The sequence below is a fragment of the Elaeis guineensis genome, chromosome 2, assembly GCF_000442705.2.
Source record: "Elaeis guineensis isolate ETL-2024a chromosome 2, EG11, whole genome shotgun sequence".
NCBI lineage: Eukaryota > Viridiplantae > Streptophyta > Magnoliopsida > Arecales > Arecaceae > Elaeis > Elaeis guineensis.
In genome coordinates this window covers 5,447,184-5,474,697 of record NC_025994.2, presented here as the reverse complement: position 1 = coordinate 5,474,697, position 27,514 = coordinate 5,447,184, and the positions used below count along the sequence as shown (strand labels likewise).

At 33.6% G+C, this 27,514-nt stretch overlaps 1 pseudogene; it reads right to left on the bottom strand.

Annotated features, from left to right (window-relative positions):
• On the bottom strand, positions 1-27,020 carry LOC105033354 (berberine bridge enzyme-like 3; annotated as a pseudogene).
• Positions 27,021-27,514: the final 494 nt, after the last annotated feature.

Here is a 27,514-nt window from a genome sequence, read left to right as displayed (position 1 = left end):
TTAAGTTGTAGAATATGGTGGAATACTTTGTTCATTCTGGAAATAGTTATCAGGATCAACTTTAGCCTTCACTTGTGCCAATCTTTTGAGGTTGTTGGTGTCACGCCCCGAACCCAACACCCGGATCGGATACGTGATGGTCGCACACTCTTTAGAGGAAGCCTTAAAGAATATACAAGGCCTAAAATAATTCATTACAACCTCAACATCCATAATGTCTAATTTCAATAATAATTAGTAAAATTTACATAATTATAAATTAAATTTCTTTAATCCCTTGATCAAGTATCAATGACACTCTATTTATATATCCGCTCACTTGCAAATCTATATCATAGCAAATTATGAGCATCCTGCAATTCTGAAAAATAAAAATAGAGGGGTGTGAGCTTTACAGCCCAGTAAGAATTCTGTATATCACACTAATATAATAATATAATCTGAAAATAAGAATAAGTAATAAAATATAAAATCTCATGTTCAATATCCAGAATGCTGCAAACATTCATAAATTATTTGTCTTATATCAAAAGAGATGCATCACCATATGTTAACAGATGAAACATTTTTATTCAATATTAATTTCATGTCTTGACTTTTATTTCTTTTTTTATAATCACATGATCTTTAATATTTTTTTTTCTGACTTTGGACTAACCAATATTATGCCTCAGTCTCCATCCGATCAAATTTTCAATCATAAGCCTATCAAGGTTGTGGCTCGTACTCCAGCGAGGTGCGGTGGCACGATCGAAAGTCCGACAGTGGCGGCCAACGGCGATGGGGGAAGAGACAGCTGACGGCGAGATTGTCCGGTGAGAAATCAAGAATGGGGCACAGAAAAATAGGGCACCTGGGTTTTCCTTCACTTTTGGTCGTTGACCATTCGCTGGCGGTCATGATCTCACTATGGAGGATTGTGGGGAGGCTAAAGGTTATAGTCTAGGGGTGTGGCATCGCGGGTGGTGGTGCCGGTGGCCGAAAAAATGAAAAAAAGACTCGATTAAAATAGGCAAAATGGAGCTTTGCTTTTTGCTTTTTTTTTTTTTTGGGGTGGGGTGGGGATGGGTTATTACAGTTGGCGAAGTACCTTCCCCCACCCCCCCACATTTAGTGGCTTCAGAGTTGTTATAGCCCGGCCCAATTAGGCCTTAAACCCAGCCCACAAAGCCCAAATGAAAAAAAAAGAGGAAGGGAAAACAGACGAGAAGACTCCTGAAGGGAGTCTTCTTCCTCCTTTCACCGGCTCCCAACCGGAGTCGAAAAGAGCCCCCTCCAGCTCTATTTAAGGAGGAGAACCCTCCTCTCTCCCTCTCATCGGAGAATCCGAAGTCCATTGACGGCAATCGTCGGAAAGCCACTGTGGAAGACCGTCCCTGTGCCCATCAAGATTTTTCATCAGAAAAGCTTCGCCGACGTCGAAGGTGAGCCTCCTCTCCTTCCTCTCTTCTCTTCCTTTCTTCTTGTGCCCGTGTGCACGATCGTCGATGACCGGAGTAGTCGGATTTTGTTACAGAAGAAACCTCTATTTTTATCCTTTTTTCTTTGGTTTTTTGGGCACTGGTGGTCGCCGTCGACCACCAATTTGGGTCCCTCCGAGCCGCCCATCGTTACCCTTTTGTCATCGGCCAGTCTCATGCCGATCGACCACCGGCCAGCCAAATAATCGAGGGGATTATGAGGTCCCCTGTTTCGGTCCAAAGGAAGCTGTGGAAAGAAGAAGGAAGAAAAAGAAAAAAAAAGAAAAAGAAAAAAAAGAAAAAAAGAAAAAGAAAAAGAAAAGAAAAAGAAAAAGAAGAAGAAGAAGAAAAATAGAAAAAAAATATGGACTCTCTCCTCTCTCTCTCCCTCTTTTCTTCTCTCTATTTTCTCTTTCTCTCTCTAGTCTCTCTCTATTTTTTCTCTCTCTATTTTCTCTCTCTAGATTATTTCTCTCTCCTAAGATTTTTTAGAATTTTGAGAAGAATGATGATGAATTTAAATGATCCTAGTGATGGATTTTTGATTTGTGATCACCGGACGGTACACCGGCACTCACTTTGATCAGATCAGGTATTTTTTTTAGATTTTATTTTTTATGATTTTATTAAATTATTCATATAATAATTTCAGTATGATTTGATCTTATCGATCGAATTTATTGAATCATATCGTCTGAAGAGTCCAAGATAAATTTTTTTCTCTAAATTTTTTTCTCTTTAGAATTTTCTCTCTCTAAGCCATTTCTCTCTCGATCGATTTCTCTCTCTAAAAAGATTAGTCAATGAAAGAATTTTTTTTAATATTTTTGATCTGATGAAGAATCCTTTTCTATGATTATCGGACAGCGTATTGACACTCATCTTGATCAGATCAAATATCTTTAGATTTTATCACCCATGATTCTATTGAATTATCTATGTGATAATTTCAGAATGATTTGATTAATTTATCTTGATCTGATCAATCAAATTTGTTGAACTGTATCATCTAATTAGTACAGATTCATCTTCATAAATTTCTCTCTCTAAAATTGTATCTCTCTAAAAATTTATTTTTTTAGAATTTATCAAGAAAAAAAAATTATTTTGATGAGTTTGAATGATTCTAGTGAAAGCATCTTGATTCATAGTTGTCAGATAGTATGCCAGCACCTTGATTAGACCATGAATCTTTAGATTTGATCATCCATGATCCCGATCTAGCCATGACTTGATTTGATCATATTCATTTCATCAATCGAGATATTCGACCAATCGTAATGTTGAATTGTGTCACCTGATCAATTCGAATTGTACCTCATAAATTCTCTCTCCTCTGATTTTCTCTCTTTACTTGATTTTATGAAATCAATGAAGAAACCTTGATCCTATCACTTCGAATCCGATTTGATCTGATAGTCAAACTTTGGATCGTCTATATCTTAATTAGATTTTGATTAGAAGAAATTAAATGATCGGATCCAATCTAAACTGTTGAAATATGATATTCGTATTCTTTCTGATTATTGAATTTGATCTCGTATAGGTATCATTGACACCTAATAATCGAATATTGTGATATGGTTTATGAACTGAAGAATTTTTGAAAAAAAAAAAATAGAATTATGGGGATTATTAAAATACGTTCGAGGTAAGTAATGTTTCACTTTTTTTATATTTATCGATAAATTATAATATATTTTTCTGATATGATTTGTGAAATGATGCATGAATTTGGATATTTTGTTATAAAAATATCTTATTTAAAATGTTATGATGAAGCATGATTGAACATATTAATTTCATGCCATTATATTGATTGATTTCGATACTACATGATTATATATTTTCTTATCAAAATTAGAATATAAAATATGATTTATGAAGAATTCTGATATAAAAATAATATGAATTGACAACCTGACTATGTAAAGGATCCCGTCAATGGAGGCATATACGTTGATAATTGATTTATCCTGAGGGTTTATGTCACCAGAGAGACTAGCGACAAACTGCCAGAGAGACCAGCAGTTCTGAAGGACTTTGTTGCCAGATGATTTGCAGCTCACCGCAAGAAGATATGTGGTGTTATGACCCTGTCACAGAAAAAATATGGTCATAGCTCATGGTTAATGAAAAGAACTTAAGAATGAAAGAAATTGAAATCTCGAAAGAAATTTGAATTTAAAAAAAAAAATTAGTATGAATTATATTGCATAGTCAAAATTGATTTCAAATTGATGAACTCTATATGCTTATTTTCTATAAATGATTATTTACTTTAATGCCTGATAAAATTTGTTGAAAGTGATCATTACTTATTGGGCTGTCTAGCTCATTACCTCCTATTTTATTATTTTTACAGATATTGAGAAAATTAAGATGATACAAGATGTAAATGGAAGATTGATTAGAAGTAGAATCTCTGTACTTTTATTTTAGGTTGAAAGTCTTATTGAATTTGATGTAAGGCCTATGGAACTATGTTGACTTTATTGAGATATTAAAGTTGAAATTTAAATTATTATATTTTAAATTTAAATTATTGACTAATTATTTTACTATTATTTTAGGATAGCATGATAAGATGCCTTGCATGCTTATGAGAAGAGTTTTCTATGAGTATGCGGTGGTTGTCATGATCCTCGATTCACAATCTCGGATCGGAGGCATGACAATTAAGATGGTATCAGAGCATTAGTGGATGAACTAAGATGTGTATAGAATGAGTGTCAATGGATAGACAATAGTGACATTATAGTGTAAATCTTTGATGATTATAGTGAGAGAAATCTTTATAATTTTTGATTAAATATTGAAATTATGTATGAAAAGATCATAAGAGATTATGACATATAGAGTTTGAAATATGATGGATGATCTATAGATCATGATATGATTAGTTAGATTTTGATCGAAAGTAATCACGAAAGGATTGACATGAAATTTTATTGTGCATTATGGTTATTAATTTGATCATTAGTTATTCAAGTGAATTGTAAGTTCAAATTTGATGTGAGAATAATACTATGATATTACTTCTAGTTGAAAAGTTGACTATTATTGGCAAGATAAAGATTTGATGATAAAAATATTTTTCCAAGATGGACTAAGAAGATCTTTTATGATGCTTGATTAGAATATTTATCGAAATTGAACTTGGTATGTGGATCATATATAAAGTGACATATTAGGATGAATGCATATTGGGAGATATTGCAAATAAGCCTATTTCTTATTGATGAAATGGATTATGAGATTGTAGGATATTCATTGTACTGAAATTTTTAATCATCATCTTTGGATCTAAATAATAGATCTTATTATATCTCTTGGAAACTATATGATGTGTATAAAATTTTAATTTAAAAATTTCGTATCTAAGTTGATTAAGAGATTTTCTGATATTATTGTTGAGGTTGTTAATAAAAAATTGATATCTTTAGATTAAGAAAAAAAGATTCGATTTATATTTATTTGAGATTATGGGATCCATGTAAATTTATAATTTAAAAATTTTGGATTTAGAAATTGATATAGAGTTCCTTTACTTTGGTTAATGAGGTCCCTGATTGAATCTATTAAGTGGGGATTTGATTTTTTTGAGGCTTGTATGATTGTTATGAAAGGATACTTGATATATATTGAAGATCTTGATGATAAAATTTTTTTAAAAAAAGATAATGATTTGAAATTCTTATATGTTCTGATTATGTCCTAACTTAATGGACCATTGAAGGATTTTCTCATTGATTTGATTTATAAAGATTTTGATTTGAAATTTATCTAATTGAATCGATATGAAAATTAAGATTTGATTCATATTGATTATAGTAAATCTATATGATGGTTTTAAATGTGATATTGAACTCAAGAGTTAATCAAGATTATTGTATACCAGTAAAAGTATGAATGAGAATCAGAAGTTAATCTTTGACTTTAATTGAAATTTAAAATTTTAGATCTTTTCTATTAATAAGATAAAAAAATAATTTGATTAAAATTTTTTGGTGAATCTAAAAAATTTTGATTGTTAGAACAGAGTGCGCAGTGGAAGCATGGTGATCTGGATTACTTTGAGTAAGTTAGGAATGTTGATTCTTTGAGTCAAAGAATTATGATAGATGATATGGTTTGATACAAAAAAATTCATTGACATTGATAAGAATAATATTTTTTTTAAAAAAATTTGGATATCCTTAATGTGATTTTTAAAAGTAGTGCTTCTACCTACTATGCTAAAAAAATATTTAGCATCCTAATTCTAGGATGAGTGGATCCTTGATTTTTTATTTTAGATTTATAATATTTAGAGATAAATTTTCTCTATCCTAGAATTAAATTTTATAATTCTCTATTTGTTAGAAAAAAAATGAGATTGTTTATCGAAATAATGATTTTGATCTTAGATTATTATACTCAAATATTTATTTTCAGGGTATAATAAAATTTGAAGTTTGAACTCTTTTGATCATTATTATTTCTCTGACTGAATAGAAAAGATTGAGGTTATCTATTGATATTGACGTTTGTTCTACAAAAGATGGATTGGAGTTATTTATAATTTAATTTGATAATGAATTGATTAATTAAGAGTAGTTAATATTTAGATAAAGAAAATTGATTTACTTACTTAGAATAGAGACATTGATTTTGATTATAAGAAAAAAAAATAGTTTTGATTTAGATCAACTTTTGAGTTATTGATTTTTCTTATGGAATGACTTAATGATAAAATTTGCTTCAAGAATTAGAATATTTAAGAGTTTGAGGGTTTGAGTAAGAAAATTTCGATGACTAGAAATAGTAGTTTTGATTCTAATCAACACCGGTGATATTGATCTTTTCTTATGAAATGACTTAATGATGAAGTTGCATCGAGAGTTAAAATATTAAAAGTTTGAGAATGAGATTAAAAAGATAAATTTTCAACCTTTGAAAGTATGAATAAGAGAAAATATTTTTGAATTTTGATTGATTGGGATGTCATTGTATGATTCACAAAAGTATATTTTTTTCCTATCTTATGATGGGTTAAAATTAAGAGCGGCTAGTATTTAAAAATAATAAAATAAAATTCTTATTCAAAAAATTAAGATATTGATTTTCTTCTATTTACAAGAGATAAGTTTGATTTTGATCTAGTCATGAGGTATTGAACATTATTTTATATGGTATGAGAGCACAATTTTAAAATCTTAAAATATTAAAAATCTTTGAGATGTTGATTTTGATAATAAGAAATGAATGGTTTTGTTTCAGATCGATATTTAATGTATTGACTTTTTTCTTATGAAATGATTTAAGAATAAATTTATATCAAGAATTAGAATTTTAAAATATTTGAGGATGAGATTCAAGTAAAAAACTATGAAGACACAAGCAAGAAAAATTTCGAGGATAATTTTTTTTTTAAAGGGGAAGAATGTTATAGTCCGACCCAATTAGGCCTTAAATCCAGCTCACAAAGCCCAAACAAAAAAAAAAGAGGATGGTAAAACAGAGGAGAAGACTCCCGAAGGGAGTCTTCTTCCTCCTTTCACCGGCTCCCAACCAGAGTCGAAAAGAGCCCCCTCCAGCTCTATTTAAGGAGGAGATCCCTCCTCTCTCCCTCTCACCAGAGAACCCGAAGTCCATCGACGGCAATCGTCGGAAAGCCACTGTGGAAGACCGTCCCTGTGCCCATCAAGATTTCTCATCGAAAAAGCTTCACTAGCATCGAAGGTGAGCCTCCTCCCCTTCCTCTCTTCTCCTCCTTTCTTTTCGTGCTCGTGTGCACGATCGTCGGTGATCGGAGTCATCGGATTTTGTTGTGGAAGAAACCTCTATTTTTATCCCTTTTTTTTTTATTTTTCGAGCACCGGTGGTCACCGTCGGCCACCAGTTTGGGTCCCTCCGAGCCGTCCATCGTCATCCTTTTATCGTTGGCCAGTCTCATGCCGATCGGTTGCCGACCGATCGACTAATTGAGGGGATTGTGAGGTCCCCTATTTTGGCCCAAAGGAAGCCGTGGGAAGAAGAAGGAAGAAAAAGAAAAAGAAAGGAAAAAGAAAAAGAAAAAAAAAGAAAAAAAATAAAAAATAGAAAAAAAATAGAAAAAAAAATATAGACTCTCTCCTCTCTCTCTCCCCCTCTTTTCTTCTCTCTACTTTCTCTTTTTCTCTTTAATTTTTCTCTACTTTCTCTCTTTAAATTATTTCTCTCCTAAGATTTTTTAGAATTTTGAGAAGAATGATGATATATTTAAATGATCCTAGTGATGGATTTTTGATCTGTGATCGTCAGACGGTATACCAGCATCCACTTTGATCAGATCAGATATTTTTTTTAGATTTTATTTTTTATGATTTTATTGAATTATTCATATGATAATTTTAGTATGATTTGATCTGATCGATCGAATTTGTTGAATCATATCATCTGAAAAATCCAAGATAAATTTCTCTCTCTAAAATTTTCTCTCTTTAGAATTTTATCTCTCTAAACCATTGCTCTCTCGATCGATTTTTCTCTCTAAAAAGATTAGTCAATGAAAGAATTTTTTTTTAATATTTTTGATCTGATGAAGAATCTTGATCCTTGATTGTCAGACAGCGTACTGGCATCCACCTTGATCAGATCAAATATCTTTAGATTTTATCACCAATGATTCTATTGAATTATCCATGTGATAATTTCATAATGATTTGATTAATTTATCTTGATCTGATCAATCAAATTTGTTGAACCATTCGTCTAATTAGTATAGATTCATGTTCATGAATTTCTCTCTCTAGAAGTTTATTCTTTTTAGAATTTATCAAGAAATTTTTTTTTTTTGATGAGTTTGAATGATTCTAGTGAAAGCATCCTGATCCGTGGTTGTCAGGTAGTATGCCAGCACCTTGATCAGACCATGAATCCTTAGATTTGATCATCCATGATCCCAATCTAGCCATGATTTGATTTGATCATGTTGATTTCACCAATCGAGATATTGGACCAATCGTAATGTTGGATTGTGTCACCTGATCAATTCGAATTGTATCTCATGAATTCTCTCTCCTTTGATTTTCTCTCTCTACTTGATTTTATGAAATCAATGAAGAAATCTCGGTCCTATCACTTCGAATCCGATTTGATCTGATAGTCAAACTTTGGATCGTCTATGTTCTAATTAGATTTTGATTAGATGAAATTAAATAATCGGACCCAATCTAAATTGTTGAAATATGATATTCGTATTCTTTCTGATTATTGAATTTGATCTCGTATAGGTATCATTGACACCTGATAATCAAATATTGTGATATGGTTTATGAACTGAAGAATTTTTGAAAGAAAATTTATAGAATTATGTGGATTATTGGAATGCGTTCGAGGTAAGTAATGTTTTATTTTTTCTAGATTTATCGATAAATTATAATATATTTTTCTGATATGATTTGTGAAACGATGCATGAATTTGGATATTTTGTTATGAAAATATCTTATTTGAAATGTTATGATGAAGTATGATTGAACATATTAATTTCATGATGCATTATATTGATTGATTTTGATACTACATGATGGTATATTTTCTTATCGAAATTAGAGTATGAAATATGATTTATGAAGAATTTTGATATAAGAACAAGATGAATTGACAACCTGACTATGTAAAGGACCCCACCAATAGGGGCATATACGTTGGCAATTGATTTGTCCTGAGGGTTTATGTCACCAGAGAGACCAGCGACAAACAACCAGAGAGACCAGCGATTTTGAAGGACTTTGCTGCCAGATGATATGCAGCTCACCACAAGAAGATACGCGGTGTTATGACCCTGTCACAGAAAAAATATTGTCATAGCTCATGGTTGATGAAAAGAACTTAAGAACGAAAGAAATTGAAATCTCGAAAGAAACTCGAAAATTTGAAAAAAAAATAAATTTAGCATGAATTATATTGCATAATCAAAATTGATTTCAAATTGATGAACCCGATATGCTTATTTTCTATAAATGATTATTTACTTTAATACCTGATGAAATCTGTTGAAAGTGATCATTGCTTGCTGGGCTGTCTAGCTCATTATTTCATATTTTACTGTTTTTACAGATGTTGAGGAAATTAAGATGATACAAGATGTGAATGGAAGAGTGATTAGAAGCAGAATCTTCGTACTTTTATTTTAAGTTGAAAGTTTTATTGAATTTGATGTAAGGTCTATGAAACTATGTTGACTTTATTGAGATATTAAAGTTGAAATTTAAATTGTTATATTTTAAATTTAAATTATTGATTAATTATTTCGCTGTTATTTTAGGATAGCATGATAAGATGTCTTGCATGCTTATGGGAAGAGTTTTTTATGAATATGTGGTGGTTGTCATGACCCTCGATTCATAATCTCGAATCAGGAGTGTGACAAGAATAGCTCATCTTACCTATCTTATTCGTGCCTAGGTCTATATCCCTGTAGTTTAAGTAAGCAGCTCTTGGATTCTTAGGGACATTTAAGGAGCCATGAAATCGTAAAGGTTTTTCATCCAATCCAAGTGCTTCTGGCTATCCTCGTTCCCAGGCCAGTTCAAGTGGTGCTGGATATTGTACAAGTTCCCCTTCCTACGAGGAAAAGGAAGGGCAGTTTCTTCCAACTCATCCATCCTCCCTTTCAAAGGATCCAATATCATTAGTAGGGGATCATCCACTGCTTCTAATAAGAACTTCCAGATCTTCTTCAGACCCTCCGCAGGGATGGGCTCCTTCATGAAGTCTGACTTGATCTTGAAGGTGCTGTTTGCATATGGTACCTATTCAACAAGAAGGTAGGGTCCAACTTAGGGGCTAGTGCGAAGTAGAGAGTGGAGTTTATCCAGCTCATCTCAGCGCAGTCTTTGGCCTCCACTCCTAACTCAGGAAAGCTCTTGTCGAGTATGGAGAGAAGCTCCTCGCGCCCGCCAAGGAACAAAGACTCAAACGAAGCCTGGATCGTGCGGTTCCCCTGCTCCTTTTTGCCGATGGGATTCACAAGAATTCTAATGAAAAGATTGTCATCAAACTTCGGTGCCACTTCCTGCCACCTCTCGACCAACTTAGTTGCCCCTTTGCCTAGGGTTTTCCGAACCTGAAAAATAGTGACTGTGGGGGGAACATAGACTAAATTGATCTTGAACGAGAGGACTACACCAAAGCTGCTTGCACCTCCTCCTCTTTGCTTCCACGGCTTGGTTGTGGGTGGTATTTATAGGAGGAAGAATGGACTCGCTAGAAAGAGTGTATCTGAGTGTATCATGCATGATTAATTGCATTCCATGATTTCGAAAAATAAAAAGAGAGTCAATTATGTTTTTAGTTCATGATATTTAATGTATTTCTTAAAATGGTCCTTGAAGTTCAAAAACCTACAATTTGATTCTACTAATTTCTGAACCATTTTAATTAATATGGTCCTTCCTCCATATTCCAGCTACTAATTTTTCTTATTGGAAATTCTAATAATCGGTACTTATCTAGCAAAAACAGATGCTTATTTGGCAAAAACTATCAAAATAGATATGACATGGCATTAATCATGGTGACATGTTGTAGATGATGTCGCATAATAGATAAAAATTTTTATTTTGATGATATGACATAGATGATGATGTGGAATTTTCGATTCAAAAGTGTCCAATTAATGAGTACCACATCATTATTTATACATCATGTTATCATCCATATGGATGATGATATTGCATATAGGTGATGATGTATTATATAAATAATGATGTGGTATATGCTATGAAATTTTAACTCAAGAGTATCCAATTACCGAGTGCTACATCTGGGAGTGCAAATGGGTGGACCAGATCATGAGTGATCCCAATCCAATCTGATTCTTTTATCGGATCTTAATATTGGATCCAGACCCAATCCAATTAAAAATTGGGTCGGATCGGATTAGCTCCATGATCAAAAAATCTATCCCATTAGATCATTTGGATCAAATTAGATCCTCATATAATCCGATCCCAATCTAAAAATTTTAGATCCAGTTCGGATCTAAATTTTGGTTGGGTTTTATTCATATGATAGACCAACATATGCAAGGTTTATAACAAAAGAAAATAAATATTACTTTATTTTAACTATTAATTTATAAGTAATTTCTCAAAATCTTATAGTTAAATTGAGAAAAACTGTATAAAAAATAATAATACTATAAATATATTTGGAATTCTAATCCTACTCTATTTGCTCTATAGTTTACATGTTGGATTCTATACTGAATTCGGGTTGGATTATGTTGGGTCCGAATTCAGTAAATCTAGATCCGATCTGGAATATTGAACGGATCTAATTTTAGAATCCAATCCAACCCTATGGATCCTTTAAAACAGACTGGATCGGATCTAAGCAGGTCGGCTGGTTCGGGTCACGAGTCAACCCGATCTATTTGCAGCCTTAGTTACATCATCATCAATATATCATGTCATCACCTCTATGTTATGTTATCATCTATGTATAAATTATGTTTTTGATTCTCTAAGTTTCATAAATATTTTTATATAGTTCTTATATTTTAAAAAATATGTAATTAAATTTTTTGATTAGTGTGATTTAATTTAAAATATGATTTCGATAATTAAAACTAATATGAAGAGGTAATACATATATTCTAAATAAGAAAAAAATTATATTAATAATACATTATTATGTTGCTAATTGTACTCTATCTTCAATCATATTCTTAATCTGATCCTCTTTTTCTTTCTACCTTCTACGAGAATAGATATAAATATATACAAAAAAATTTATGTCATCATGACTCAAATATAATACCCCATCACATGTTATTCATCTAACTGTCCATTCCATCCAACCATCCATTCCATCCCTTGATCCTGATTTTCCTAAAATGTAAATATAAAGAGTTCGATTTGAACCCAAATAGAATGAAAAGTAAAATAGGATATACAAAAGAGAAAAAAATGATTTATACTTTTAATTCATTTATTCTCTTGACTTATCCATTCTACTTTAATCTGAGCAAATGCCCGAGATCTTTAGTTGCATTGCCTATGATTACTAACCTATTCTTTTTGAAGAAAAAATTCGGTAGCGATAGCGAGTACAACAATAAAAAAATTGAAAATATCGACTTTGCGTACTTCTCCGCCATGACCACCATGGCCATGGTGGTGGTCTTTAGATCCCCAAACTTGACTTGCTTTCAGACCATCTTTGGGTCTGGATCCAATCTTTCTATTTTGAATATCGTTATTATCTCTAGTCTTTTAAATGCATCCATCAGGCTAGAGAAGTTAAATTAAATCATACTTGATAATTAAAGGACCTAATTAGAGATTTTTTTAGGCTATAAGGATGATGCAAAAATATTTATAAAATCTAGAGGACCAAAAATATAATTTATTGTACATTGGTGATGATATAGTGCATGGATGATGACGTGATATATAGGTGATGATATAGCATATGGATGATAATATGGTATTCAATAATTGGATACTTTTGGGATAAAAATTCTCTAATATATATCACATCATCATCATTTTTATGCCATCTCATCACCCATATGACATATCATCACCTATATGCCACATCATCAACCATATGGGTGATGATATAGCATATGGATGATGATACAACACTCAACCATTAAATACTTTTGTGTAGAAAATTCTTTAGCACATGCATGCTGCATTATCATCCGTATACCATGTCATCATCCATATAATATATTATCATATATATGCCAATGATCACCCATATGGGTGATGTATGATATATGGATGATGATTTGGGCGCTCGATGATTGGATAGTTTTAGATAGAAAATTTCATAGTACATTCCACATCATCACCTATGTCACATCATCATCACTTATGCAACATCATCACTCCTATTGGTATGATATGGCATTTGGCGATTGGACATTTTTAGATAGAAAATTTTATATTACATATCATATCAGCATTCATATGTCACATCATCACTCATGCCACGTCATTAGAATAAAAAATTTTATCTATCCTGCCATGTTATTGCTATATGCCACATCATCCATGCCATATCATCTTGGTTAATGCCACATCAGTTCTATTTATATGGTTTTCACCATGTGGGCACCGATTATTACCATCTAAGATTTCTGATGAGAGAAAGTGACTGGAATCTAGATGAAGGACCATATTAAAATGGTTCAAAAATCATAGGGATCAAAATTCAGATGTTTGAAATTTATGGATCATTTAAAAAATATGCTAAACTTCAAAGACTAAAAGCAAAATTAACTCAAAAAAATAGCTTATGATTTATTACTTTATAGATTTGTGTATTAGTTAGTGCTTACCAGAAATCAAAAACATGATGTGAGAATACTTACCAAAAATTAAAAGTATGGTATTCAAATATTTCCTTAGATAAAATATGGAATATTCTGACAATAACCACTATAAATAAATATAGGCACTGTTTATATGGACTTTGAAGTGGAAATATGTGATTTTCTTGAGGAGATCTACACTGTATTGGGTTCAATGCACGTAAGACTAATTGATGGAAGAATTACTTTCAATGGTTATTCAAATAACTTATGATTTATTACTTTGCATATTTGTGTACTAGTTGGTGCTTATCAAAAATCAAAAATATGGTATGAAAACACTTGCTAAAAAAATGGTATTAAAGGGATTACATGTTTCCACCACCATATCTTTGAAAACACGCTACATGGTAGGTTGAGTGAGTCGGCAAGTGGCGTTAGTCAAAAGTGACTTCTATAGGATGATAGAAAAGACTATGACATGACTAGGTTGTCAAAAGATGGACAAATAAGAGGCCAAATAAAATCTAGAAGGATATTGGCTTGAGACCAATCATTTTATGAAGAGAGCCAAACTCAATTGAAGCCAAAAATCCGAAGTTCAAGCCTATAGGTGATAGAGCCTCAGTAGTAATAGGCAGGAAGATTAAGCGACTTGTATTCAACATTAGTTAATAGTGGCTATATAAGAGATAACTAACTAAAACATGCAAGTAGGAAAGGACCTGAGTTTGAGAGCATGGACTATAAAAAGAGGGATTGTACAAAAAGAAAGGACCTATATCCGGACAATGAATGAATCTTTTGTCTTTCGCGGTTTTATCTTCACTTGTTGTAGTTTTAACAGTAGATTAGGATTAGGCTGTATTCCTACAATTGAAAGTCTTGAAAGTTTCAAGACACTCAAGCCTAGCATTGATTCTTCTCGATTCTATCAAAAAGTCGGTGGCACGTTGTGTAGTTGTTCGATTGGCCATTAGCATGCTATCGTATTTTGATCAGAGACTAACCAAACCAGTTTTTAGCATGCCCAGTAGGACCCATCATATGGAATACCACCAAAGAAGAGACTTGATGTACGATCTTCCAGCGTGGTTCAACCTGAGAACCCTGTGGAACATACTGCTGCCCTTGATGAGGAGCAGGTGTCTTGGGTTGAATTAGCGAAGAATACCCCACTAACATAGCAGCCTCGAGTTGCTAATGAGGGAATCTAGCAACTGCACTAGGATCTTGGCCAGGAAGACTAACTTCCTTATGTAGGATTGTTCCAATGGATGATGGGATAGTTACATGATGCTGTTACACAGTTTAGATATAATTTGGATGAGAGTCAAAAGGGTCTGCTTGAAGCTATAATGAGTCAGGTTGCAATGGTCATAGGGCTCTTTGTCAATGAACAAGAGAACTCTTCCACTTAAGTAGCGAAGCAAGTAGAAAGATTGGGTGCAATGTTGGCTGACCAATATCGCTCACCCCATCCATTTTGCAATACATCACCATTCTAGCAAGTATACTTAAGGGCATCTCTCAAATTGCTAGTAATTCTCCATTTCAGGATTTGCAATAATGTGAAAATTTTAGCACAATTCATGATGTATGATAAAGGAACGGCTTAATTTTATCCGAGCAAACTTTCTGGAATGAAGGTATGCCCCAAGATAATAGCATATGTTGTCAGTCTTGCCCATCAAAATGTGGTACTATATCAGCCACCTAGAAGCCAAACACGGTTATTGGAGGTGAGCATGTCATATTGATCGCTGTTGTTGGATGGTCAAAATTAAAAATCTAACTCAAACTATATAGATAGAGTGAGTTCGGATCGTATCCTCAGGAACTTAGGGCTAAGTTGTGATTATAAAATGAATTAAAGTGAAGACTTATTATTGCACGAAAAGAAAAGTAAACAAAAAATAAGCTATTCTAAAAGTTAGATAAAATAAAAAAATAAATATCTTAAAGGTTATGAGTTAATCTTGCACTAAACAGGGTTGTATTTCTTTAATAATATTAGTACTTGTAATTAGGCCTTGGACATAGCTTATCTCCATTCAGCATGATCCGTATTCTTATATCACGGCTCGTCCCTTCAGACATAAGCTATTCTAGAATTTTATCCCATAAATAAAAAAGAAGTAATAATAATAGATCAAAGCTCGGCATGCCTTGTGTCCGTAGATCACAGCACGGCTCTGAAAAGTATGAGGTATGCAACTCTTCTTTCCTCGACACGTCCTGTATTCGTAGATTACGGTGCGTCTTCGGAAAGTAAAAATTGTCCTAGTCTTAATCTAGCATGTAAGCATAAAAGAAAGCAAATTAAGAACTCATGACACAACAAAATTTTGAAACATTACAATCTGCTTTGTTTCATTACAAGATCTCCTCTTCCCTGCCAAAGCTGATGGATTAGCCGCTCATAGGTTGCTCCCTTCTTTCTCTTCCTCCTTCGCAAGGCTTTTGAAGGATTCCAGGTTGATTCTCAAGGTGGAGGTATGGAGGCCTCTTTATAGGTATTAAGAGGGAGGAAGTTTTCATGTCTTCTAGATGTGGGACTAAAGAAAGAGGATAGATGAATGGCTAGGATTTTATTTATAAGAGATGAATGGATGGATGGATGGACGATTAAATAGAACAGAGAGGGAGAGAGATGCAAGAGGACGCCTTCTGTTAAAATAAGAATGTTAGATCCTGTGTGCGGCTTTTTGGCCATTGGATTGCAATCAGACGCCCCAAACACTGCAAAAAGCTGCTGCTCAGTGCCTAAATAAGATTTCACTATAAGAAATTAAGATATTAGCGATGGTCATTGGCGATGGCATATCTGCCATCGCTAATAGTCTTTATTAGCGACGGCATTATCGATGGCAATATCTCTATTGCTAATAATATTTTTATCGATGGCTATTAGTGACGATATTTTTGTCATCTCTAATAATCATTTTTACTATCAAAAAATCATGACCAAAAAATAAGCCATCGTAAAAAAAAATATTAAAAGAAAAATTTTTATTTATTAAACTTATTAGCAATAGATTTTGCTATTACAAAAAAAAATTATTTATTAAATTTATTAGGGACAACCAAAAGATTATTAGTGACAAATTTATCATCGCTAATAATCATTAGTGACGGCACTATTAGCGATGGAATTCACCGTCACAAAAAAATAAATTTTTTTTATTTATTAAACTTATTAGCGATGGCAAAAAGAGTATTAGTGACAATAAATTTTTTTTATTTATTAAAAAATCATTAGCGACGGCACTATTAGTAATAGAATTATCATCGTAATTTTTTTTTATTTATTAAATTTATTAGCAATGATGAATAATTATCTTCACCGTTCATTATCTAAATAATTATTGTTAGAGTACCATTACAAAAGATCACCTCGATCCTGTAGCCCTAACTATGTCGATCAATAAATTTGATTTCGACAGTCACGAACGACTGTGTGATGATCTGATAGATAGAGACCATTGATAGATTTAAAAACTAACAATGATGATCTCGATGATATTTATAGTATACTATTAAAATTTTACTTCAATCGGATATCATTATCATGATCATTTTGGCATGGAATGATTTAGGTCGTTAAATAAAAAATGAATGATCAAAAGGTCAAACGGCATCCAATTATAAGGTGATTTTTACATAATGATCTTTGCTACTTCTTTGATCATTTGTATGATGGTGATCATAAAATTCAAATCGTATGTATATGAACCATTCACGTTAAGCAGTTCTTACAAAAGTATAAGTATAATTAACTAAAGACTTTAAGAATGAGTATCAAGAGACATATAGTTTTAGATCGTTCATATATATATGATTTAAATTTTATGATCACCACCGTATAAAAGATCAAAATAGTAGCAAAGATCATTCATCTAAAAAATCACCTTATAATCAGATACCGGTTGGCCTTTTGATCACTCATTTTCATTTAATGATCCAAATCATTCTGTACTAAATTGACTATGATAACGATATCCAACTGAAATAAAATTTTGATAGTATGCTATAAATATTATCAAGATTATTATTATAAGTTTTTGGATCCATCAATAATTTTTATCTATTAGATCATCATGCGGTCGTTCATGACCATCGAAATCAAATTTTAATGATCGACATATCTAGGGCTACCGAATCAAGGCAGTCTTTTGTGACGATACTCTAGTGATAATTATTTAGATAATGAATGATGAAGGTGGATTTTAAATTTTAAAATTATACCATATTTAGAGAAAAATAAAAAAATTATAATTATAATAAATTATTTTTTAAAAATTTTTTATTTATAATTATAATTAAATTAATTAATTATTGATGGTTATGAGCGATGGCTAAATTTTTTGTCGCTAATAATTTTGAAAAAAATTATTTAAAAAATTATAAAAAAAAATATTTTTTTGATAAAAGTATTAGCGACGGCTCTAGCGATGAAAGATGCCATCACTAATACTTTTACGGAAGGCATTAGCGATTGAAACATTACCATCACTAATAATTTTGAAAAAAAATTATTTAAAAAATTATGAAAAAATATTTTTTTCTGATAAAAGTATTAGAGATGGTTCTCCTTTTTTAGCGATGAATTTTGTCGTCATTAATATTTTTACGAATCACATTAGTGATAGCCACTTAGCTGTCACTAATACTCCCACATATTACCAAGCACGGGGAAAAAAACTTTCGCTCACGTGCTCTCCTCTCGCCGACATCCAAAACCCCCTCAATGCCCCCCAACCCTTCTTTCCTCCCTCCTCGCCTCGTCCCTTCAGCATCCCATGGCTCCAGTGTGCTCTCCTCTCGTCGGCATCCAAACCCCCTCAACCGCTCCAACTCCCCTTTCCTCCATCCCCACCTCGTCCATCCCCACCCTGTCTCTCCAGCATCCCACGGCCCCGACACGCTTTCCTTTCACCGACGTCCAAACCCCCTCAACCCCCCAGACCCCATTTCCTCCCTCTCCGCCCCATCACTCCCTGCCCTGTCCCTCCAGCATCTAGCGGCCACGAACTCATATCCCTCCATGCCTGTGGTTGCCCCGAGCCCACCGGTCCCGACGTCGCAGGCTTGACCCCATGGCCCCACGCCCGCGTCCCTCCATGCTCGTGGTCGCCCCGACCCCACAGGCCTCGACATCACCAGCCCGACCCCATGGCCCCTGCCCTGCCGCCCCACCTCACTGGCTTGACCTCGTGGCCCCGACCCACGTCGCTTTCCCGCTGCCTCATCCCTGTGCCCTCATCTCCAACGTCGCATCCCTGAGCCGGTGTCCCGTCCCTAGCCATCCTCTCGCCCTTCAGTTCTTGTGCACCAGCTCGTCTTCTATTGTGAGTATTAGCGATAGCATTAGCGATGGCTAATGTGGTCTCTAAAAATTATTTTTTAATTTAAATTATGTTAATTAAGTTTAATAATATATTAAAAATTAATTAATTAAATATTAATTTAATTAATTAGTTAGATGTTTACTTAATTAATTAGAAGCATGAGACTTGGGTCTCGACATGTAGAATGCTTAGACCGAATGAAGGTGCTGGGCAGCATTGCAAACATGGAGCCAGGATGTGCCCTGCATGCTTAGGTCTCGAATCTCAGCTAACGTCCAAGACATCCAGCCCCCACATGCCCTGCGCACTCAGATTGAGGAAAGGTATTGATCAGCATGCATTGCAAACATGAAGCTATGGCATGCCCTGCATGCTCGGGCCTCGAGTTTGCCATGGTGAGATGAGGGTAGGGACCGTCATGGTGAGTTTTCGAAAGTCAAGATTGGTAATGATTGCACCAAAGAGAGTCACTTGGTGCGGTTCTTGAGGCGGCAAAAAATTGAATCCAATGGAGGTGATGGAGGAAGAAGGTGGCTGGAAGTGCTTTTACCCATGTCATCATTTTTTTAAATATTTAAATCTAATTCAGCAAAGTACTCCACATAAACATCAGATTTTTGCCACATTAGATTTGCGATAAGAGAAAATGGCCGAAATCGTACCTGAGGATAACATTAAAGGGGTTCAGATAGTTAGAGGATTATAGTTTAGGATTTTGTAGTTTAGGGACCACTTAAAAAAAAATTGATTTAGTTTAAGAACTAGGAACATAATTTATCTAATATTTTATTACTAATTGATATTTTGTTGTACTAATCATTCCAAACTATGCAATGCACATGGTTCATTAAATAGGATAGAGCATTTGACGTTGACTTGGATTGCATCAATCATAGTTGTTTGCAGTAAATCCAATAGAAATTCTTCCTAGTATATTGATATAGCGAAATTCTTTGTGCACCATGGGTGGTGTAGAAAATCTGACGTGGAGTACACCACCTCGTCTAATTGGTCCACATAGTCACCACTTTCAATGCGTATTTAATACTTATAGGTCGATTTTTTCGTTTAAAAGATTTTATATGATAAAAATGCTCCTATCTTTTGAAAAAAATTATGATATTCTATATCAATATTATGACATCCTACGTCTATAATATGTACAGAATGTCATAATTTTTTTTTATAAAATATAGATATTTTTATTATTCAAAATTTTTAAATGAAAAAGCTGACCTGTAGACATTTAATGTGCATTAAAAAGTGATTGGATAAAAATATCCCTCTCATATTATGATATCTTAGGCTATATTGTGATATCTTGGGCTATATTATGCCACAAGATGTCATATTTTTTTTCAAAAAATAAAGATATTTTTATTATATAAAATTTTTAAATGAAAAAATCGACTTGCGGGCATTAAATGCGTGTTAAAAAGTGATGACTATGTGGATCAATCGAACAAGACGGTGCACTCCACATCAGATTTTCTACATTGCTCGCGGTGCATAAAGAATTTCTCTATTGATATATAGTCAGCCTCTCTATTGAGCAGATTGCAACTTTTAATCCCTATTAATTGACATTTTAACATCCGCTCCTAATTACAAAATTTTTTAAATTCTTGATCTCCATCAGCTCTACAAACTTACCTCCAATATGTACACAATAACAAGTAATTATCTGCACATAAATATAAATGTGTGTAGATATAACAAATATATTTTTCTTTCTATCAATATATATAATAAAATTATGTGCAGCAAGTACTGTAAATATGTCTGCAAAAATGCATGACCTTGTGTGAAATATGCAATAGGGTGCGACAGCCATCTCATGCAATTTTAAGAGTACAATGGCACCTTATGTGTTGCATCTTTTATCATATCATATATATATAAAGTGATATTCAACGGAGGAGCCTTGGGTTGTTGCCAGTACCTCCAAGCATTGTAGTGTTGCCAACTTAGATTACTGAAGTGTGTACTGATGGTGCAATTGGTGCTGACTGTGCTTGCTGCTCCACTCCTCTCAAAATACCACATGGCATCCTTGCTGACATGTGCAATTGGTTCACTGTATAGGTAGCTGGTATGCGTTCTCCCGTCATGATGTTCGATGAGCATCGGATCTGTGGATGGAAAGAGAAGAGAGGAGAGGGGAGAGCATGTGGAAGAGGTGCCTTACCTTTTTATTAGGAAAAAAAAATTGGATAAAAGAAAAGAGAGGAGAATAGAGTAAATCTTTGAAAAAAACATCCAAATATATCTGAGAGAAGGATTGTTGCCTTACCTATTTATTAGGAGGGAGAGAGTTACATAATTTGAATGAAGAAGAGATGACTGTTCAAAGAGAGAATTCAGAGATGAACACGAATCTGTGGATGGGAAGAGAAGAGAGGAGAGGGGAGAGTATGTGGAGGAGGTGCCTTACCTCTTTATCAGGAGAAAAAAAATAGGACAGAAGAAAAATAAGGAGAGGGGAGAGCAAGTGGAGGAGTTGCCTTACTTTTATCTTTGAAAAAAATATCCAGACATGTCTGAGAGAAGGATTGTTGTCTTACCTATTTATTAGGAGAGAGAGGGTTGTATAATTTGAATGAAGAAGAGATGACTGTTCGAAAAGAGGATTCAGAGATGAACAATGGAGTTGTCAAATCCAAGTCATTTTTTCTTTTCATTTCACATCCATTGTTCTATATATATATATATATATTATCAGGAGGTTGAAGTGTTTGGATAGAGTAGCGGAAGAAGAGAGACTGAGAAGGCTAGCAGAAAAAAAGAGGAAGAAGAGTTGGAGATCAGAGGAGAAAAGGCACAGAGTTCTGTTGAGGTCATTTCAGAAGAGTATTCAAGTACATTTTTTTCTTTATTATCTTAGATCTTTTTTCTCATCAGTTTAGATTAACTATTATGACAAATCATAAAATACTAGAACTTTCTTTAGATAAGAACATTATTTGAGGGATATTAGGATGGTTGCTGGTGCTGATGCTGTAGCCGTCTAGTCATAATTAAATGAGGATCTGAGAATTGCTTGGATTATCCAAACAATCTTTAGTACATATTAAAAAAGAAAAACTAGAAAGGATAGGGTTGCTACTGCGGATGTAGTAGCTATTCGCTATCAATGAAATTAAGCTCTCAAGGTTGCTTGGACTGGCCAAGCAACTTTCTGTAGAGACAAAAAAGATTTGGTAATTAGGAGATGAAAGAAGAAAGAACAAAGATAAGGAAGAAGAAGAATGCAAAGAAATACCATTGGTTGAGGGATCGAGAAGAAAGGAAAAAAAAAACAGAGAAAGAAAGAAAGTAAACGGAAGATGGAAGAATACAGGGGAGAAAAATCGGTTAACGGGTTTCAATTGTTGGTTAATAGGTTGGTGGGTTTCAGTTATCAAATCGGGTTTATAGGGTTGGAGGCTGAATCTGACCTTGATTGAACATGGGTTAGGTTTGAAATTAGTTTGGGTTACCTTTGAAATGGATTTGGGTTAGGTCAGATCGACATCTAGATTAGCATTACAGGGCTTGGATTTGGGTTAGTAGGTTTGACTTGGGTTTGGGTTAGGCCAAATCAGCATCTAGATTAGGATTATAGGGTTGGGCTCGAATTAGACCAGATAATTAGGAACAGGGTTAGTTAGATCACATAATCAGCTTTAGGTCAGATTAGGGTTACAGGAGTTGGGTTAGGATGGTGATGAAGAATCTTGAGAGCAAGGAGATAGAAGAAAAGATGGAAAAAAAATTCAGCATCCGAACAAAGCATAGGAAGAAGGAATAATGGGAAGGTATGAGAAATAGGATACATTCTAGAAACAGTGAAAACAGCAAGAAGAAATAGTAAGACCAGCAAGAAAAAAATACTTACCCATGCCGGAACAGAGCGAAAAATCTGAACCTCACATGAACGGCACTTGAAAATGACAATAATATTTCAAAACCTTCCGCTCTATGGCTAGAACTCTCATCGACAGCCACATCTCCTGTCCTTTTGAGCAGAAGAGTGAAAGCCGGTGATGGACAGTCGAAGATGGTGGGGGGAGGGTTGGCGGTAGAGGAGATCTAGCGAGAGTTGGTCATAGAAGGGATTGAGGGACGGTGATAGAGAAGATGTAGGAAAGGAACTAACCACTTTCAAAAGAGCAGGCGGAGAGGGGGCGAGTTGGTGATGGAGAAGGGAAAAAGTGCTGGCGGCGGCTCTATATGGTGAAGGAGAAAAAAATTAGTGTTAGAAGAGTTTTGAGGAGGCGACGGTAACGAGCTAAAATGTTTAAAGAGAGGAGATGGACACGGAAGAAGGTCTGTGATGGAGAAGAGAGCTGTGCCGGTGGTGAGATGGAAGGAGAAAGAGGGTGGGTGGGTCCGTACCATGAAGGAGAAAAAAAAATTAGGGTTAGCATGTATATAGAGGAAAATGGAGAGTAGTTTTGAGAAGGTGGCGGCACAGGGCTGAGCCATTTAAGGAGAGAACATGGCCACGGGGAGGGTTGGTGACGAAGAAGAGAACGGTGCCGACAGCGAGATGGAATGAGGAAGAGGGGAGGTGGCTAGGTATGGTGAAGGAGAAAAAGAAATTAGGGTTAGGATGTGTGTGTATATGTGTGTGTGTATAGCGATTGCATAGAAAAGTATATGGGGACTATCGCATAAATAACATGTCATACCATTTTTTATGGGATCATGCACATAAAAGTTCTATGCGTCACTCATCCACATAGAAATTTTATGCGGCCTGGTTGCATAGTGAGAGTAGATGATGTTCCATGCATGTGTCCGCATACATTTTCTATGCATGAATTGACAAAAAAACCCTAAAAATTAAGGAGAAACTTGGAAAATGAGTTTAAAAAATATTTTTTTTAAAAAAAAAAGCATATGAAAATTTAATTGGACCTTTTTTGGGGAAATTTTTTTAAAAAAATAAAAAAAGGCATGAAAATTTAATTGGATCTTTTTTGGAGAAAAATTAGTGATTAAAAATTTTAAATTTTATCAAATTTTTTTATTAATTAACTATTTTCTAAGTTGCTATGCAAATATTACAAAAATTGATATTGAGGAACAATTTTTTTGTCATTTTGGTTGAAAAGTATCATTAATTGATAAACTATATTTTGGATCTTAAAAAAAAAGAAAAAATAGGAAATTAACAATGTAAAAAAAATATGTAATAGGTCTTTATATTTTAGGTGTAGGTATTTTTTCTATCTAAATAATTTAGAATGTATACAATATTTTTTTTTATTTTTTTATATATTTATTGTAGGAAAATGGTAATTCTTAAAATAACTCCCATAGCCATAAGGAGTTCGCAGCAACATATGCATGTCAGAGAAATGGTGAGGGAGCTGAATGAATATACAATGGAATCTAATATTGATATGCTTGACCACATCAAGATAGTGAATGGAAAGATTCAAAAATTATATTTGCGGGACATATGATGGCCGAGGAAGAAAGGTTTTTGGTATTAAGAGCAACTTTATCTTTACTTTAGCAGCATCTTTTAGATTATTTTTGGAGATTATCAGCACCACAAAAGAACTATTCCTGATTGGTAAAGAAATTTGTGAAGGAGTACATGAAAAGGAACATGATCCGATCAGGCATTCTCTCTTTCAATCCTAATTTTCATCATTATGAATATGCTATATTAGCTGATTCATGCCTATCGAAAGCGATGCCTACGCATGTCCTTAAAGAAATTGAAGAATCTATCCCAAGAAGAGTTTGCTATCTGCATTGTTGACTTTTTGTATCAAAAAATCTTTTATCATAAATGTTCCTTCAATAGTGTAAAATTTGCTTACAATGTAAATATATGTATGTTTTTTTCCATCTATGAAATGCTATCTATTATGTGATACTTGACCCTATGCTAAGCCATTTATATTGCATTTATTATTCATTTTGTTATGAAAAGTTGTGAAAAAAATAAATATGACTATCATTTCCATCTACTTACATCTTCACAATAAAAGTCGAAGAAATATTATCTGATCTCACCAAAAAACATCATTTCAAAAAAGCTATTGGAGGTAAATTAATCTTTTTTTGAGAAATGAATTTGATAAAATTCTTGATATATTCAACCCCCAAGAAGAAACAAAATTAAGCTTCAAATCACTGATGAATACTGATAAAATTATTTTTTATTATATTGAATTCTCTATTACATTTTGGTCCACTCTATACTGACTATATCACATTATTTTTTTCATCAGTATAAGCACATCAATATTTCTAACTATCAAACATTACATGTTATAATCTTGCAAACAACAACATCTAAAAAATTATTTTCGTACATCCAGCCCCATCATCGCCGGCATTGATCTTCCCTTTCAATTTTCCATAAGTGGCTAAGATCATTTTTTTAAAAAAATATATGTTCCAAAAAATATTAATTTTATTATTATTATATTTTATTAATTATTTTAATTATCATTTAAGTAGAGTCTGTTGTATAGTATGGTATACTTTTATTATTATTATTTTATTATCATTTTCATGATCCAAAGTAAGTCCTCTCCAAAGATATTCCATGTTTTATAGTGGGAAGCTATATATGCTTCTTTCTGTTTGTAGGATGAGCTATCTCGAGATGTTGCGGTTCATTTTATTTTCTCTAAATATTATTAAATCTTGATTGAATGTCTGGCTATGAGATTATTTCAAAATAATTTGGTAAATGCTATCTTGAATTAATTTACTCCTATTTTTTTATTCATAGTTTTTGGAAGAAGATTTTGGAGATGTTAGCTCAGCAAATGCAGATCCCAACTCCTCTCTCTCCATCGCTCTTTGGCCACCATCCCTACCGCCTCCCAGGCACCATTGAGGAGTTCCTCGCAAGAATATGCCATGACAAATCCCCCCTCCTCCCGATGCCATCTCCTGGAGGGAGTTGACTGCCTTCGGGGAGGAGGCTTCTCTTCGAATCTTGCATGAAATTTATGTCGCTAGGTGTGTTAAGAACTTATCTAGCTTCATTGTTTACATGGCCAAGAACTCTCCTATCGCTTTGGCCTGGAACACCAAGGCGCTGTCCACCCAGGAGAGTGCATGCTTCTCAGGGCTATCTTTTCCTATCTTTACATCAAACAGAGATAATTCTTCTCATTATTGAATTTAAAAAGAACAATCTTTGTGTAGTACTTTGATTTCTTTTATGCTAATTGATTTCAAGAACCCACTTTTTGATTGAAAGATTTGATGAATATAGTTGTGTTTGGTTTTTTTTATAGATGATTCTACTGCGTGCCCATCACGAATTCTAAGATAACATATACATAGAAAACTATGAAAAATTTTATGCAATACTTACTTGCCAATGTATCTTAAAATCAAAAAAACTTTTCTGAACTCTAGTTCACCCAATGCTTCCATCTGGAGGCTTGCCGTCTGTCTTTGAGGTATCTCACAATCTAATAGGCATGCAGTGGAATTATCTGTAAAAGAAATCAAACATAAAACTATGTTCACCAAATTTTTCACTCAAAAGATGGGTTTTTGAAACCAATTAGGATAAAAGAAATCAAAGTACTACATAAAGATTGTTCATTTTAAATCCAAGAATGAGAAGAATTACCTCTATTTGACGTAAAGGCAGGGGAAGACGGCCCCCAGAAACATGCACTCTCCTGGGTAGATAGCGCTTTGGCATTCTGAGCTAAAGCAATAGGAGAGTTCTTGGCCATGTAAACAATGAAACCGGATAAGTTCTTAACGCACCTAATGGCAGAAATTTCATACAAGATTTGAACAGAAGCCTCCTCTCCAAGGGCAGTCAACTCCCTCCGGGCGATGGCATCGGGAGGAGGGAGGGATTTGTCGTGGCATATTCTTGTGAGGAGCTCCTCAACGATGCTTGGGAGATAGTAGTGATGGTGGCCGGAGAGCAACATAAAAAAAAAGGGAGAAAAAATAGAGATTTGTGGGAAGAAAAGTACCTTGACAGATTCGGACCGACCGAATAGAGAAGTTTAGATTTATCTCAATCGAGTGAAAGGCTTGAAGTACACGAGGTAACTCTCTCTCTCCCTCTCAATAAAATTTATTAAATTTTTTTATAGATTATTTTGTTACTATTTTTGATATATAATTTTAAAAATTATTATTATATATCTTGATGTTAATTTGATTTTAAGATTGGATAGCTTGAAGGTAATTAAATGATGATTAAAAAATTATTAATATAAATTTAAATTAAAAATTATAGATTTTTCTACTATCTCAATTGATTTTTTAGCAATGAAAGTAACTTTTATGGTATTGATATATTTTTTTGTTAGAAAAAGAAGTGGATTATATCTATCTTTTTTTTTTGTAGATGATTTTGAAGTTTTCGATCCATCTATTGAGTAGATATTTTTAAAAAGATATTCATCATATTTTGCCC